We start from the raw sequence: 18,072 nt of genomic DNA, 5'->3' as shown, positions 1-18,072 counted from the left end.
AGTGGAGGCAACTACAAGGGGGCTTGATAAGGACAATTTGCAGATCTAAATCACTGGTAAATGACCTGTTTTTGGTCATACTAGGTACTTACTCAGTCTAGATATGGAATAAAAACATCCGTTTTAATCTCATTAATTTGCTTGTGCATGATATTTTATGGGTTATCTTGTCTTCAGAAATCTCTGCTGGATAACAAATTTGCAACCAGTGGAGCTAAGTTATGATGTAAGATACTGTAGCTTGTGTAGATGTTCACAGTGTGACATTAATGGTATTAGATTAGCAGCATCAGCAGTATTAACTAATTTCCTCATTGAAACCGTGACATTTGTTTGGTAAAAGGATCATTAAACATATGCAAACATTCCCTGTGCAGTATAAGGTCTTTGGGCCCTGACAAATGATAAATGAGAAAATTACAGGTTGCAGGAAAATGTAAATATCATTCTTTGTAAATCTGTCCCCTGGCAAGAGAGAAATGTTTCCCTCTAAGCAGTGAAGCGTTCATTATATTCTCTTCACATCAGTGAAGAATGCCCAGACTATTTTACATATTTATACATATCTTGATTTGTCTCTTACTTTCTTTTGAGCACTGCTGTTGTACTGGGATTTGTCCTGGTTTTGTTAAGCAAGTACTCCAGCAGTGCAGTACAGAAAAAAGTACCCTAGCTTCAATTAACTCCTTCCATAATCTTCTGAGCAATCCAAGGGTCATCTCATTATGTTTTTCTTATTAACAGTCATGAGTCATTCACCAAGCATGCCATAAAAGAATTACACACTGGATTAAACTGTAAACTCACATTGTGGTTACTTTTCCATCAGATGACTATACATAACTACAAACTTATGTTAATGGATAGACACCTTTATCATGGACTGAGGAAATTTAGTTAAATCTAGCTCCATTAAACTTTCAGATGAAAGAGCTATAGTGACTTTCTTAATGTCCAGACACAGATGCATAGAATTTGCAATACCAGATCACAACATTAATGCCTCAAATCCAGGGCCGGCTCTACCGTTTTCGCTGCCCCAAGCAGTGCGCTGAATTGCTGTTGCGGGCGCTGGGTGGTGGGCAGTCCCTGCGCCCTTAGGGCGGAAGGCACATTTCCGCGGCCATGGCAATTCGGCGGCAGCTTCTATGTTTAGCTGAAGCCACCCGGGACAGCTAAACATAGAAGCTGCGCCTGCTGCCCTAAGGGGACAGGGACTGCCCTCCACCCAGCGCCCGTGGCGGCAATTTGGCATGCTGCTTGGGGGCAAAACAACAGGGACTGTCGCCCCGTGCAGAATGCCGCCCCAAGCACCAGCTTGGAATGCTGGTGCCTGGAGCCGGCCCTGCTCAAATCTAGTGGTTCAAAGACACCAACAAAATAGCATTCCTGCAGTAGCTGATTGTCCAGTGCTGTCCATGGGCAGGGTTTTCTTTCTGACTTTTATGGTGATCACCTGACACCTTGAATCATGACACAGTATTCCAGTTTAATGCCATTCAGCTCATCATAACTGAAGCTAATATTTGTGGTGTTATCACATAAAAAAAAACCCACAGAGAAATCCAATTTATATTTGATTAATACCTGTGGTTTCAAAACAACTTGAGCTGAAACTTAAAAATGAAAGTTATTTCAGTTATAAAGTTTTCAGATGTCTTCAGATATTTTTCCCAAACTCTACAGGAAAAACTATTTTTATGCAAGCAAATTTCTCAGGCCGTTAATCCGTAAAAAGGACCTTTATAACAATTGACACATAAATATCTTGGAACAGCTGAGATACTTAACTTTGTATATTAGCTACTGAGCATATTTCTATTCCCTTCCTCCAAAATAATTATCATTGCTAACAGCATCCCTTTTATACTGAATGTAAAAGAGGGGAGAGAACCCTAATCTTTCCAAAAGGGTCCCATCAATTATATTGCCTAGAATGCCTGCCACTTCTGATCTTGATGAGTACAGTCTTGATACTTTCTCATGTTAATCTTCTAGGATGCAACTTTTTTAAGCAAGCTGGGTCTGTAGCTGTATGCACAATTATCATGACTGCATGCTCAAAATAGTCAATAGTGTGCTTAACTAGGTATGGACTTGCACTATCTCATGTGGTTATCTGATCTGTATATGCAGTCTAGCAGGAATCCTAGGTACACTATGCTGCCCACGGCTTGTTTGAAAATGAAGCTATAGAACCATTTATCAGAGCAAGGGAACTAGGATCTTTTCCAAAAGTCCCATGAAATATTTAACTTCCAAATTGACACTCCTAGACTAAAGGTGGTAAGGGGGCTGGAAAGGAGCCTCAGCTTAAAATCTCCTCTAATGGTGCAACACCAATCTCCTGGTGCGGCACTGTAGCATCAATGCTGAATAAAAGGAACAGGGATGAAATACTTGCCTAACTTAGGTCAATAGCAAAACTCTCACAGACTTTGATAGGGGCAGGATTTCACCCCAAATTCTCAGGTGACCACCAAAAGATCTAGCCCAAAGTTCTGTTGCTAAACTTGAATTTACATATTCCTGTGCAAGAGTTAGGAGTGCTATTAACAAAACTAGACTGGCATTCAGTAGTTGCATGCAGAAAGTCTGTTTTTGTTAGCAGCTCACATTGAAAAGTTGTCCTGATTGCATGACATTTTTAATTAAAACTTACTGTGTTTGTACGTAACTTTTTATCTTTCTGTCAGTATCAAAGCAGTTTAAGAAACAATAGTAATATATATTTGTGGCGTGTTTGCCAGGTCCTGTACATTTTGTAAATTATGGACTAAATTACACCCTCGGTTACACTTGTGCAATCCAGTGACAGGCAATAAAGTTGCACTGGTATGATTAAAGGAAAAATTTAGCCCTTTATGTTGTGATTGCTTCAACACGTTTTAGAAATGCATCTATATCTGGGGTGGAACCAAATATGTATTCTATGACTGCAACACTACACAGCAGTATTTAATGAGGGGAAGTGAAGAATAATGTATCTATTTAAATGTTTGCAACTATAAGTTGCCAGAATTCAATTACAAAAGAGTCATTACGTTTACAGTAAAGTTATTCTTTTAACAGATTTCTGTGCACAACTCTTTGTATGACTGTTCCCTTGGACTCATTTTTGCTTGTTACATAATGATGTATAATTTAATCCCAGTTACCAGCATGAAAGGGGTTTTACAGTTTGAAATTACATGTGTTTTTTAGTGAATGTAACATTTAAACCCATTCTGAGTTCTTCCCTCTCTGTTGTATCCATTCTTCTGTGAATGACACTTCTAATGATTTTAATCAAAGATGGAACTTTGGTGGTGGTTATTTTTGTTGTTTATAGCTTTTTAGGAGGAATGAAACTCAGGTGTTACTCCCTCCCTTTAACATGTATAAAGATGACTGTTTTACAGAATTTCATGTAGGTTATTCCCCTCTAAATTTTCCTTAATATTGCTATATTAAAAAAAAATAGAAATCAAGCTTCAGAAAAAACTGCTAAATTATACAGAGAACAGGAATTCTGTCTAATTCTGAGTTAGGTATTCTTACAGAGGTTTATTTACCCATTATACTTATTCTATTATAAAAAATGTCTGAGCATCTAAAAATATTAGTTGAATTCAGTCAATATATTAGCAGGTTTTTTGTTTGCTTGGGAGTGTTTAAATGAGGTGCTGAAGGACTGGATTCTCAATTGGAAATTCTCGTTAGCTTCCAAAGGGTGCTTTTCACCCTCATCTGTCATTTTTGTGGATAAAGGAAACATGAAGGTGACTCATTTTAATATACTGCCAAAAACACAGTATAACATTTTTGCATGGACAGATTTTTTTATTTATTTTATTAAAGCATCTTGTTGTCTCTTACAACATTAAAATAAGGTGATCAGTTTCTTAAGTAATGAGATTCTAATGTCTGATGATTGGGCATCATGGTGGAAATTATAATTGTTTTTCTTTGTCATCTATGTGTTGAACTCTGCTTATCTGTCCATGTCTATTAACCTTGGTACTTGGGCCTATCTACTCGCAGCAGCAGCTTGGGTTTTTTTGAGTGTGTGCTTGCAACTGGTACAGGATGCTTATGGCTTGAGGAATACAGCATCTCAAGACCTCTTCCTCAGGGCCTCATCTTAATGTTCAAATGGAGTCTTGTCTGCATGTCAAGTCACTGGGAGTTTTGCCTGTGAGAGGACTGCTAGATGGAGTCCTGAAAAATGAAGAATATCATCATCGGTTTAATATGGCTAAAAGCTACATAAGGCTCTGGGATTTTTTATGGTCTTATTGCTGTTATGGTTAAAGTTAAGTGAGTTCTTTCAACTCTAAACCATTGCGTTTTCCTTAACAATAGCAAAAAAAACCCTTTTTGGCTCTAATTTCTGTTTATCAAACTCTAGACAAACAGATTAATTGTAACAGATACAAAAAGTTTATGCTTTACATCTGTCATCTCTCCAAAGTTATTCTGACATTTATTTATTCTAAACTTTGCAGAACGATTTAGCATGCTAGAATAATTTATAAGTCAGTTGGAATTAAACAGTTATGCTAAAAAGGTGCCATATAGGCCTACTTTTAATACTCCTGTGGCATTTAACAAATATTTATGGTTTTGCAGGTAGTAGTCCTTTTTAAATACACTTTAGATTTTGATGGGGGGGGAACCCTTTTGGTTTTATAAACATTAAGTACTTGGCATATCTAGACCACTCTTCTGACGCAGCTTGAAACAGGATATAACATGCAGCAATAATTTGGGGTTTTTTTAACCACACTTTATTGGAACAGCATCATCAACATGCAAAACCCCACACATTTACTGTAACTCTCCATGAACTGATTGCCTGGGAAAGTTGCCTAGGGAGAGGCTTGTGTTTGAAAAGACAACTGCAAAATTTCATAAAATAAACAACAAGAACGTTTAGATAAAACTCAAGATTTTTTTCATTATGCAAGTGCTGTACAAACATTAGCTGATCCATCTTCACAATAACTGTGGGAGCTAAATAAACATTTTTAGCTCTGTTTTACAGATGGTGATTGAAGGCAGGGAAGCTAAGCCAACATTTTTTCTAATGTGGCACCTAAATCCATATTTAGGCCCTATTCTCCCTATGGTGAAACCCATGTTCCATTGAGTTCCATTGTTTTCAGTGTAGCTACACATGGCTCTTTTTGCCTGTATGCATCTGATTGCAGGATTAGGGCCTAAGGCATATATGTAAAAGTGGCCTGTTTTTTTGGAAGTGCTGAGCACTTCGAACTCCGGAAGTTGATGGGACACACAAATACTTTTATTGTTCCTGTGGGAGTTGCGGATGCTCAGTGCCTCTGAAAAATCAGGCAACCTTACAAGTTTGGAATCTGTGGCATATGCCTCTCTTAAGGGCACAGAAGGGAGCTAGTGTCAGAGCTGGAACTAACACTCAAGCATCCTAGCTGTCAGTATTGTGCTTGGACCACTCAAAACAATCCTCCTCAAGCTACCATTAAAGTTAGCAAGAGCAGCAAGCACTCATCACCTTTTGGGATATGGCAGGCTCTTTTTTGAAGATCCCACATTAGTAGCAATATGCAGATCCGCTGCGCCTCACTTCATCCCACATTGCAAACTTGCGACAGGCAAGTCTTGCATCTCTTTCATTCCTCCATAACATCTGTCCATGTCTCTATTCCCTGTGTGCTCATAGTTTGATTTGCTTTTTGTCTAGGGTGCCCCATACCTGTTGCTGTGCACTGAGTTCTTAAATAACATTAAGGTTAAAATGCATAGAGGCAATTTCTAACTTGCCTAAAATATGAAACTGTACTGAACTTAAACTAAAATAAAATCATAAGTATGAAGTGGTCTGAGTATAGCTTGTGGAAGAAGGGCCTATATTTACTCCTTTACAGAACATTTGAGTGCTCAGTTTGGGGCGGGAGCTCACATAATGCCTAATGACAGCAATGGTTGCTGTACAAAAAAAATCAATAGTATGGGGAATAGAACTACTGGGGAATGTTATTAGAGAAGCTGAAAAGAGAACTTGATACACTGTACTCAGATCTTAAAGATGTCAGCTGACCTCATAAAGGACCATAATAGAGACAGTCTGTCCTAAACATCCCCTCTTTTTCTTTTATTGTAAGGTTGCCGCATACCGGCTAACTATTTTGAGGATAACAATGGCATGATGTGGTGGCTATTGACTTTCCAAGTAAGCTGTTCTTCTCCTCCCCCCCCCAGTATGCTCACTGTTCACAGCAGAATATGTTGTTTGAATGAATTTAGAGAGATTACCCACTCTTCTGCTTTTCAAACAATGGCAGAATGAAAGAACTGTACAGAAAAAAATTCTGATATCATATTAAGAGTTTACAGATTGGGATTGCTAAAAATAAGTTGCTTAAAAACTGTTGGATATTTTCTACAAAACCAAACATCTGCATGATGGCTTAATTAAAAGAAATCACTTGAACTTAGTAATAGTTGAATGCCTCTGTATGTCTTTAATTTTAAAATGCATTTACGTTAATACAAATAATGCTATTCTGTGAGCTATTTCTGCCTCACATATACCTATGCAATTCCCAGTTTGCCTTATGTGTGGTCATGTGGGTTTATCTGCAGCAGAATTTTGGTCTATGTATCTCAAATCTCAAGTCTTTAATTTTTGTTAAGTGAGTTGTGTTCAGGTGGTTTTTTTTTTTCTTACGATTCAAATTTTAATTTGTCAGTGGCCTTTAAATGTGGGGATATGGTATAACAGTACGTGTTTCTTTGTGCATTACTGGGCTGAAGAGGAAAATTGTGTAATGTGCTTTCCTGTTTTGCAAGGAGTGGAGATGGATATGGAGATGTATGTATATATTTTAGCATTTGCTAGATTAGCAAAGTGGTGTAATGCAATGAACAGAACACTGGATTGGGAGTTAGGAGACTTTGGGTGAAATCTGGGCCCCATCAAAGTCAGTAGAAAAACTCTCATTAACACAATCTGGTTGAGGATTTCATCCCATGTTCTATTCCTTGGTTTGCCATTAAATCGTGAGACGTGGCTGTCAATATATCACTTAAAATCTCTGTGATGTATCTTAAAAATTAGAACAATGATATTCACCATATTTGCAAACATAATGTGTTTTTATTTATAGATTAAAAATAGCATCAATACTAGATGGAATCTTTTATAAGACTATATTGTGTAGGCTTGATTATTTTGGGGCTGATCTATAATGCTATTTTCACCCAACCTTGGATAGCCAGTCACAAGAATCCAAATTGATACTCGGATTTTCTTAGTAAAATTGCATCTCAGAATCTGTAGCTACCCTACAGCTGTGCCTGAAGACATTGTTCTGTAGTTTATCTTTACAATTAGTTTGTGAGTTGGTGCTAGATTACACCATCTTGCTATTCAAAGCCCTATCTCTGTTGAACAGTCCTGTCCCTGGAGAGGTTTGTCTTTAGTCTGTCAGAGGTGCAAAGTGAATGCCCTGTAACAGTTCCTAGGTACTGAGCAAAGTGATATTTGGTTCCTTCCCCCTCCTTGTTGTACAAATTCTTATATCTTGGGTCTTTAGAAAGAACTACTCAACTTTGCAAATGGTAAATTGTCCAGAACTGAAAAGGAAGTAGTTAATGCTGACTAATACAGAAGAGTTTTTAAATGCAGATAGTCCCTGTTAGGTTTAACTGAACATGCTTAGAGTGCTTTGCTTTTAATATTCTGAATATGGCTCACTGCACACAGCACTTGTTTATAGCATCCTGCTATTCGCCTTCACTTGGAGATTACCTTTTAAAATTGATTTTAAAACTACAGAACAGTGCTAATGTCTTTCTAAAAAGGGAAAATAGTAGAATAAAGGACACAGAGCACCAGGTGATTTACTGTCCCCATTTTGTGATTTTTTAAAAAAAAAACTTGCATCTTGAAAATTAAAAATATCAATGTCTAAAACTCAAAGTGCAGAAGAGAGAAACATTGATAGTTCAGATTTTTTAAGTAATGAGGCAGAAGTTGTAATTCTACAAATAGAACTTAAAAGGTACAGTGACTAGAGTGAAATCCCTGCAAGCTGCATGGATACTTTTCAAAGACACCATAACAGAGGCCCAACTTAAATGTATACCCCATATTAAAAAAACACAGTAGAAGAACTAAAAGAGAGCCACCGTGGCTTAACAACCATGTAAAAGAAGCAGAGAGAGATAAAAAGGCATCTTTTAAAAAGTGAAAGTGAAATCCTAATGAGGTAAATATAAAGGAGCATAAACACTGCCAAATTAAGTGTAAAAATGTAATAAGAAAAGCTAAAAAGGAATTCGAAGAACAGATATCTTGTGAGTTTTTGGCTAATAAAATATTTAAGTACATCAGAAGCAGGAAGCCTGCTAAACAACCAGTGGGGCCCCTGGACCATCGAGATACAAAAAGAGCACTTAAAGACGATAAAGTTTTATTGCAGAGAAACGAATTCTTTGCTTCAGTCTTCACAGCTGACGATATGGGGGAGATTCCCAAACCTGAGCTTCCCTTTGTTGGTGACAAATCTGAGGAATTGTCACAAATCGAAGTGCATTAGAGGAGGTTTTGGAATTAATTGATAAATTTAACAGTAACAAGTCACCGGGACCAGATGGCATTCACCCAAGAGTTCTGAAAGAACTCAAATGTGAAATTGCAGAACTATTAACTATCGTTTGTAACCTGTCCTTTAAATCAGCTTCTGTACCCAGTGACTGGAAGATAGCTAATGTAACGCTAATACTTAAAAAGGGCTCTAGAGGTGATCCTGGCAATTACAGACCGGTAAGTCTAACATCAGTACATGGCAAATTAGTTGAAACAATAGTAAAGAATAAAATTCAGACACATAGAAGAACATAAATTGTTGGACAAAAGTCAACATGGCTTCTGTAAAGGGAAATCATGTCTTACTAATCTATTGGAGTTCTTTGAAGGGGCCAACAAACATGTGGACAAGGGGGATCCAGTGGACATAGTGTACTTAAATTTTCAGAAAGCCTTTGACAAGTTCCCTCACAAAGGCTTTTACGTAAATTAAGTTGTCATGTGATAAGAGGGAAGATCCTTTCATGGATTGAGAACTAGTTAAAAGACATGGAACAATGGGTGGAAATAAATGGAATATTTTCAGAATGGAGAGCGGTAACTAGTGGTGTTTCCCTAAGGGTCAGTCCTAGGACCAATCCTAATTAATTTATTCATAAATGATCTGGAGAAAGGGGTAAATAGTGAGGTGATACTAAACTGCTCAAGATAGTTAGGACCAAAGCAGACAGTGAAGAACTCCAAAAAGATCTCACAAAACTAAGTGATTGGACAACAATGGCAAATGAAATTAATATGGATAAATGTAAAGTAATGCACATTGGAAGAAATAACCCCAACTATACATACAATATGATGAGGGCTAATTTAGCTACAACTAATCAAGAAAGAGATCTTGGAGTTATCATGGATAGTTCTCTGAAAACATCTATGAAGTGTACAGCAGCAGTCAAAAAAGCAAACAGGATGTTAGGAATCATTAAAAAAGGGATAGAGAATAAGATGGAGAAAATCTTATTGCCCTTATATTAATCCATGGTACGCCCACATCTTGAATACTGCATAGAGATGTGGTCTCCTCATCTCAAAAAAGATATACTGGCATTAGACAAGGTCCAGAGAAGGGCAACTAAAATGATTAGGGGTTTGGAACGGGTCCCATAGGAGGAGAGATTTAAAGAGGCTAGGACTTTTCAGCTTGGAAAAGAGGAGACTAAGGTGGGGATATGATAGAGGTATATAAAATCATGAGTGTTGTAGAGAAAATTAATAAGGAAAAGTTATTTACTTGTTCCCATAATATAAGAACTAGGGGCCACCAAATGAAATTAATGGGCAGCAAGTTTAAAAACAAATAAAAGGAAGTTCTTCTCACATCACACAGTCAACCTGTGGAACTCCTTGCCTGAGGAGGCTAGGACTATAACAGGGTTTAAAAGAGAACTAGATAAATTTATGGAGGTTAAGTCCATTAATGGCTATTAGCCAGGATGGGTAGGGAATGGTGTCTGTAGCCTCTGACAGAGGATGGAGATGGATGGCAAGAGAGAGATCACTTGATCATCACCTGTTAGGGCACCTGGCATTGGCCACTCTCAGTAGATAGGATACTGGGCTGGATGGACCTTTGGTCTGACCCTGTATGGCCATTCTTACGTTCTAGAGTACAACCCAAATGGGTCTATGGGAATTATTCATGTATTAAGAGGAGATGACTCTCCCACTGAAGTTTGTGGTAGTTTTACTCCAGGCTTCAACAGGAGCAGATCAGGTGCTGGATCCCCTAGTCTTTAGTGATATACAAGAACCAATGATGCTTTCCTAGGATAAGGCCTGCAGGACCTTAAACATCCACTTCGTCCTATTTAGCAAACTAAATACTTAATTTCATAAAGGTTCAAGTCTCCAGTTTGGAGAAAAAATTAAACAGGGGCTTACGTCATACTGACATCAGTGGGATTTAAGCAGGTGCTTAAATACTTAGCTGAATTGGAGTCCTACATTTTAAAACGTTGGCAATTAGGTTGATTCTGCATTATCGCCTCCAGTCAGTCAGGTATCTACCTTTAGCCAGGTGAGACGTCCCATTTACTTCAGTCAGCCTAAAGTTAGGCATATATTTTATTTATCTTGCTTAGGCAGAGCTTATATACATAGACACTTGCAAAACAGGTAAGTATGTGTGCAGATTAGGTCTTGCATGTACAAATACCTGCTCTTGTGTATGTCTTGTTTTGTGTATGCAGCTCCCCGGTTCTATATGAATATGTTGGCTTCAGTTTTCAGCCAGGCCTCATGTAGCTTTTCAATAAATTTGCACCTCCCTCCTCCCCTCCCCCAAAAAGCATGTTGACATACCATGCCTTCATTTTAAATGCCTGCAATTCATCTTGAGTGAAATTCACTATATTTTGCAGAGAACTAGTACAATGCCTACATGATGCATAAGTGTGCTAAATTTCACCCATTGGCAGTTAGCTGCCTAAGTGCTAATATTAGCTAACTACATGATTTGCTGGGAGGCTGGTTTTCTGAAAACGCAGGTGCAACTTGTGAGCTTGGAAAACTTGGATCTGAAACTTCTAAAGTGGAAGTCTCCACTTCCCTATGCTTTAAGCTTTGTATGATGAATAGTCACATGTTCCTCTCTTTTTGTAATTCTTCCTGTCACTGGTATTTTAATTAAGACTTGTCCTGGGGGTGTTCATTGCCAGAAGCAGAGCTTTATGGAATGAGGAGAGACAGGCACTTAATTTTGGAGGGGATTCTAATGTTTAAATATTTCTAAAGTAATTACCTTTGGGCCAGATCCTTTGCTCTTCTTTGTCCTATTTCTGCCACTCCTTTGTTAACTTCAGGCAGCAGATAAGGAGTCCCCTAATATAGAAATATCTCTAGCATAGGTCTGGCATAGCTAACCCAACACCCCTCTTCCTTTCCCCTCACTGGCAATCCAACCTAGGTGGTGGTCTGGAATAGGCTGGGGTGTCTATGGGATGGGGCCAGTGTGCAATGTCCTCTGGTGATGCTGACTGGTAGAAAGATCCTTGATGGAGCTTAAGGCTGTTCTTCCTTGCATGGGGGTCAGTTTGGCCCCAACAGTCCTAGGATCCGGTAAATGGAAAGGTGGCATAAAAGCACCGCCCATCCTATTCCTTCCCCAAATGTTTTCCTGGTGCACCTAAGGATCTACTCCTCATAATTTTTTTTTTCACTGCTAGAAGTTGGATGCTACAACTAGAAGGTCAATAGAGCAGTTAACTACAAGGTTGCAACTAGGATAGATATCACAAAAGCTCTTTGGGTTTTCAGAGGGGAAAAATGGCAATAATCTTCAATGAAATCTTCTGAGTTCACTGGTTGCTGCTGGGTGCCTGGCACCTCTAAAAATTAAGCCGTTTATTTAGGTGCCTAAATGTGAATGTAGGTGCTGAACTTCAGGCACACCTGTTTTGAAAATGTTGGCTTTAACTTCTATGTCTTCCTTTTCTCATCTTTAAAATAGGAGTTGACGGGTTTCCCCCTGCTCTGGGATTCCACCTGCTATACTGGGGTACCACTGAGCCCTCCTGTTCCACCAGCCTGGGCTTTCTGACACAGTCCTGCTGAGCCAGGCCCTCAAGCCTCCTCCGGCACACACACAGGTAGGGACACACCCAGCTGCAGAAAGACACAGACCCTGAGATCAGCTCTGCATAGGAGTGTAAACCCACAATTGTATTGTCTTGTGCTGCACAGAGAACTGTACAGTGTAAGCTCATAAAATTGTCCCCCTCCCTCAATGTGGAGGAAGATATGCACAGCTTTTTGCCCCCCAGTTATGAATTCCACAAACTAGTTTTAGAGAAAACAAAAACAAGTTTATTAACTACAGAAATAGATTTTTAAGTGATTATAGGGTTTAGTGAACAGATCAAAGCAGATTACCCAGCAAATGAAACAAACACGCAAGCTAAGCTTAATACTAAAGAAACTGGTTACAAGTAGTAATTTCTCACCCTAAATGTTGTTTTAGGCAGATTAGAGTTTCTTGAAGGCAAGCCACTCTTGCAGCTTAAAACTCCAGGTATTTTTTCTCACAGGCCAGGCACCTTCCCAGCTTGGGCTCAGTCCTTCTCCCCGCTTTCTTTTGTTTCTTAGATGTTTCCAGCAATCATCTTTGGGTGGGGATTCAGTGAAGAATGAACCCTGATTACCTCACTATCCGGCCTTAAATGGAATTTACATATGGCGGGAATCCTTTGTCTTTCAGTGTGATTCCAACTCCCCTCAGTGGAAAAATACTGGTATTCTATCATGGAGTCCAGTACCAGGTGACACGATCACATGACCTTGCAGTGTCAAAGCAGCCATGAGTCAAAGGCCGTTTATAGCAGGGGTCTCAAACTCGAATGACCATGAGGGCCAGTTCATTGGCCTGAGGGCCACATCACTGACACCCCCTTCCATGAGGCCCTGCCTCTTCCCACTCCTTTCCTGCCCCCAGGGGGTGCATGAGGGGTGTGGCGGGGGCTCAGGGCAAGGAGTTGAAGTGCAGCAGAGGGGGTTGGGATGCAGGCAGGGGGCTCAGGGTGCAGAAGGGGTGTGGGATGCAGGCAGGAGGCTCAGGACATGGGGTTGGGGTGTGGGGTGCAGGGAGGGGGCTCAGGGCAGGGGGTTGGGTGGGTGGTGTGCAGGAGGGCTTCGGGCTCCAGGGTGGCAGGGGCGCACACTGGGGCCAGGGCAGGCTGCCAGCCCCAGCCCCGCTCCTCTCCAGGAAGTAGCTGGAACCATATCCCTGCGGCCTCTGCGGGAGGGGAGACACAGAGCTCTGCATGCTGCTAGCTGCGCCTCCAGGTACCTCCTCCGAAGCTCCCATTGGCTGCCGTTCCCTGTTCCCAGCCAATGGGAGCTGCGGGGGGGGGGGATGCCTGGAAGCCAGGGCAACACATGGATAGAGCCCTCTTCTCCGCCCCTTCCCCCCCACCCCTCAGCCACAGGGGCGTGATGCCAGCCACTTCAGGGGGCGGCGCAGGGCTCAAGGGGGGCAATCCTGCAGCTGTAGTTTGCCCACCCCTGGCCTGGAGGTAGGCCGGGGGGGCGGGCGCGGGCCGCTTGGCGGGCTGCAGGAAATAGCCCTGCGGGCCGCGTGTTTGAGACCCCTGGTTTATAGCATCCCAGGAAGGTGAAAGATTAGCATCTTCAAAGACTTATTCTTCTCCATAATGGTTCATTGATTTATCCCCAGCTAACCAGCCAGACTGGTTGCATTTTGTCTGGTGGGTGGTCCCCAGGTGCAAACACTTTTGTAGTACATAGGAATATTGACTATTCATAACTTGAGATACAGAAATGATACATGCATACAAATAGGATAATCATATTCAGTAAATCATAACCTTTCCAATGATATCTCACAAGCCCCATCTTGCATAAAATACATCTTAGATATGCTATAATCATATAACAATATTTCTATGAAGAATATGGGACATAGTGTCACAGGAGTAATTACTGACCTCCCAAGAGAGGACAGTGAGGCTTATTTAAGTTATGTTTATAAAGTATTCTGAAAATAAGCAATATAATTTCCTTAATACTCCTGTAAATGCCACTCTAAAAGAAATCTTTGTTGGGTCGAAGTGACAGGTTAAAGTCCATTGACTTGAAACTGAGTTGCTCCAGATTTTCACCTGCATAACTAAAGACAGAAATGAGCCCCTTCTGTCACTATAGCAAAGAAGCTAACTAATCGTTATGTAACGGATGATGTAATGTTATAATGGTTAATTATTAGACCCTCCTTTACATTCCAAAGGTGTCGTCTCTCCCCCCTCCCCCCCCAGAAATAATTGGCCATGCTAGTTTTTAATATCCTAGTGATAGGCCAGGATCCAGGCTGAAAGAGCAAGTGGGGGAGAATGATAGACTTCAGAGCTGAAGGAATGTTTGGAATACATTCAGGTATTACCTGAAGAAAGAGAAGATAACAATGGGCTGTGCGTGCTGTTGCCTTCTAGAAATTAAAATTGTGAATTAACTTTTAATCTATTCAAAAAACAGAAATATGTATGGAATGCAGAAAGAAAATGGGGGCAAAGCAGAGATTTGGAGGGTTCTGATTTCTGCTCTGTTACTGAAATCTGAAGTAATTTCACTGAGGCTCAGTTGAGTTGGTCTGGATTTGCAGTGAGGACGGGATCATGCCTCGGAATACCAGCATTGGGAAAACTTGATCATTTTATCTAACTTAGTAGTTTGCCTAGAAGGCTCTGTTGTTTTCCACCCCTCACCCCCAGAACAGGCAAAAATGTGCTTTTAACAACCAATCATTCAAAGTTAAAGAAGTTCATTAGGAAGTAATAAAATAAATCTACACTGGCTTTCCCAGATATTGGTACAAATGTCAATTTCCTAGCCTATTGCCATAAAGCACAATATTAATTTGGCAATTCTTTAGCAGAGTTGAGTAAAAAGTTTGTTGTGGGTAATTCTTATAGAAACTGGCTTTGCTACTTTCTTCTTGCTCTCACTAGGAATTCTTTGAGATTCCCAAACTACTCCCATTCCCTCATGGCTTATGGAAAGTTCCTGTTCATGGAAGACCTTAAAGGGTGTATATCCTTCCCTGATGAATCTCTCTCAGAACTTTTCATTAAACCAACATGGAACAGAACCATAGGAAAAGAAAAGAAGGGTCTCTTCCTTTTATGTTGGTTCTGTTAAAATAGAAATACTGCATGAATGGCTAAATTATCATTTATATTTCAGTAGTGCCCCAAAGCCCTGATTAGGACTTGGGCCTTATTGTGCTAACTACTGTACTAACATTAAGGGAGACACAGTCCCATGCTATTAGGGGCTGCCAATCTAGCCGGAGGTCATACTTGCAGCATTTTTGACTGATCATTATGGAATGAGAGAGCATGGCTTGCAACTTTGCAATCAGGTTCAGGTAGTGTGGCTGAATTTCTAAAAAGGGACTATGGATTAGCATGCATGGGAGCAACAGAATCACCTAGCAGATACGTAATTGGTTGGGGGGGAGATAGGGTACCAGCCCAACTACTGGAATAAGGTCTGGATGATAGGGTGTTGCTAAGCTCCCCGCAAAGGGTACAGGATGTTCAAGACCTGCATGCACCCACCCACAAAGACTTTGGAGAAGATCTGTGTATAGTAAAGATGATTTAGTCAATATTCCTTACAAGTTCAAAGAGGTTGGAGTGACATTCAAGACCACTCTCTCTGCCCAGCCCCCTTCCTCATCCGTGGCCCAAATAGCCAAGTGGGGCTTCTGTGGGATTGGAGAGAGAGTGTGTGTGTGAAACCTGATGCAAAGCCCAGTAATGTCAATAAGAGGGCTTTCATTGAATAGGCTTGAATAAGGCCCCTGTTTCTTAAACTGAAGCCCCCAACAACAAATTCCATTATTTCACAATCTGACATGCATGTTCTGATTTTAATTTTCTTTATAGCATGATCCAACCCTTGATTTTTTTTTCTCTACTTGAAAGTTTTTGTACTGTTTTAAAAGCATTGGTGCCTATTTAGACATGTTATCTGTTTTTATCTTTTTAAACTAGATATTCAGCTGTACAAATATCTGTGATGTATGTTCCTGGAATTGAATATCCTCTGACTGTGTACATAAAGTTTTAAGTAACTTGGTAAAATATATAAAATTTCTTAATTAAATGAAAAGAGTGCCTGATTCAAAGCCCTTGTTTCACGCTGAATGTATTCTCGGGTTTGCTTCTATTTAAAAACCATTTTAACACAGATACCTCTGGCAGTCTTTTAAAAACAAATGCACCCAAGAAAGTATTTCATCAGTGATAGCAGCAAAAATGTTTCAGAAATAATTGAATGTAATAGATTAAGAAGTAAAGGGATCATAGACAAGGATCACAGATTTAAAATACCCTAACTGCCCTTAAGAAGACCATAGCATCTTAAAAGTGGAAGAATTTAAAGTATAGAACTTTGCTTTTCACCACCTGTGTTGTTGCATAGAGGGCATTTTACACCCATTTTGTACACATATAATTAGCAGTGGAGAATTAGCCTCCTATTGTTTTCTGTGACCAGGGTGCCATATCTTTTCAAATTCCTGATGAACAATTCCTAGGCGAAAAGAGTCCTGACCAAAAACCTGGAGAATGGTGGTCTTTAGACAAGCTTGTGACCAGTGAAATATCCAAATTCAGATGCTACTGTCTTCCTCTATAACTGGCAGATCCTAGATGCTGAAACCAACATATTTGGAAACCAGAAGGAACCTGCTTTTTTATAAAAGCATGTTTGAGAGAGACAGTCTACCAGTTTTTAGATTTTCAGTTTCCCTTTTTTTCTTTGTATCCGAGGGGGGAGAGCTCTTTCTCCCCTGAGCTGGTTTGTATTGCGTAAAATAAGCTTATTAAATCCTAGCCAATTATGATGAAATGGCTGAGCATCTGTCAGCTTCCCAGAATAATTTTATTGTGTAATCCAGCATTTCACTGTTCTGACTGGCTATAGAAGTCTGCTTCTAATGAAGGGGTCAATCATATGAATCATCTTTTACATAAGTCAAAAGTAAAATGAACGAGAAGTTGTTTTTGTTTAAATTGGATTTGAAACCTCCTGTCCATAAATTAGAGTATATCCCTTGTTACCGTAAAACAACGGCTAAGTGCAATATTTTCACTGCTTAGAAGGTAAGAGCCTCCTACTGCTAACAGCTAAAGGAGTTACTCCCTTAGTCGCATGAGCTTTTGGTCCCAGATTCACTTTCTTCTGATGAATCTTGGCAAGAGTTGTTATAATTTCACTTACAGTAATCTTAAGAAAAGGAATTTTGTAGTAAAGTAGAAGAGTTTCCATCAGTGTTATCTTTATATTTTGGGATAATCCTCCCAAGTTTTCCTTATACAAAAGTTGTCAAAGTTTAAAATCTAGATGTTTGGAAAAGATGCCAGCAATTGTTTGAGAGTTGATATTGCGCTACGGTGAACTGGACTAACTTCAGATGTGTTTTAAATGGGAGTTCCACTAAGTTGTGTCCATTTACACTAGATATAAATTTGGCCCATTATCTCTTACATGGAACTTAATCATTAGACATTTTAGTAACCACGTTTTAGTTAAATTGGTGCATGGGATCATACCTTTAGTGTAGAAATGTAGAATATGCAGTCTTTTGGGAAAATCAAAATTTCACACACAATGTGGTTCACTGCAAGTTCATCTGAAACATTAACATTTGGTCTTTGAATTGTGTTTAAACCTCTTCACTCAGCTTTGATCTTTTGTAGCAATTTTTGTCTTTCATTGTTAAGCTTTTCAACTTTGCCACAGAATGGCATGCCAAGGAATGACAAACAGCCAATGAATTAGCTATAACATTACTTATTCTGTGGCTATTCAGCCAAGACAGGAAAAGCTACCCATTCATGCCAAAATGTTTTACTAAAGATGGTGGAGTTGGCTGTATTGTACATTCTACTGACTGTAAACTACACTACTAGTTCATTTTATTTGCCATATAATGACCATGA

General features: G+C 39.7%; 1 protein-coding gene across 7 annotated transcripts in view; it reads left to right on the top strand.

Annotated features, from left to right (window-relative positions):
* SULF2 (sulfatase 2) overlaps positions 1-18,072 on the top strand; it is a 241,725-nt gene that overhangs the window by 10,881 nt on the left and 212,772 nt on the right. For 4 of the 7 annotated variants that reach the window (XM_039498881.1, XM_039498874.1, XM_039498879.1 and 1 more), the window contains exons 2-3: positions 12,060-12,198; positions 12,695-12,840. The exons of 2 other annotated variants lie outside the window; for them this stretch is intronic. The gene's annotated coding sequence lies outside the window, so the exon portion shown is untranslated. The remainder of the gene's footprint in view (positions 1-12,059; positions 12,199-12,694; positions 12,841-18,072) is intronic. One more of the 7 variants, XM_039498875.1, reaches the window with a different exon arrangement.

This window comes from Mauremys reevesii, linkage group 13 (genome assembly GCF_016161935.1).
Source record: "Mauremys reevesii isolate NIE-2019 linkage group 13, ASM1616193v1, whole genome shotgun sequence".
Taxonomy (NCBI): Eukaryota; Metazoa; Chordata; order Testudines; family Geoemydidae; genus Mauremys; species Mauremys reevesii.
The sequence above is the reverse complement of the archived record's forward strand: the minus strand, read 5'-3'. Positions and strand labels throughout refer to the sequence as shown.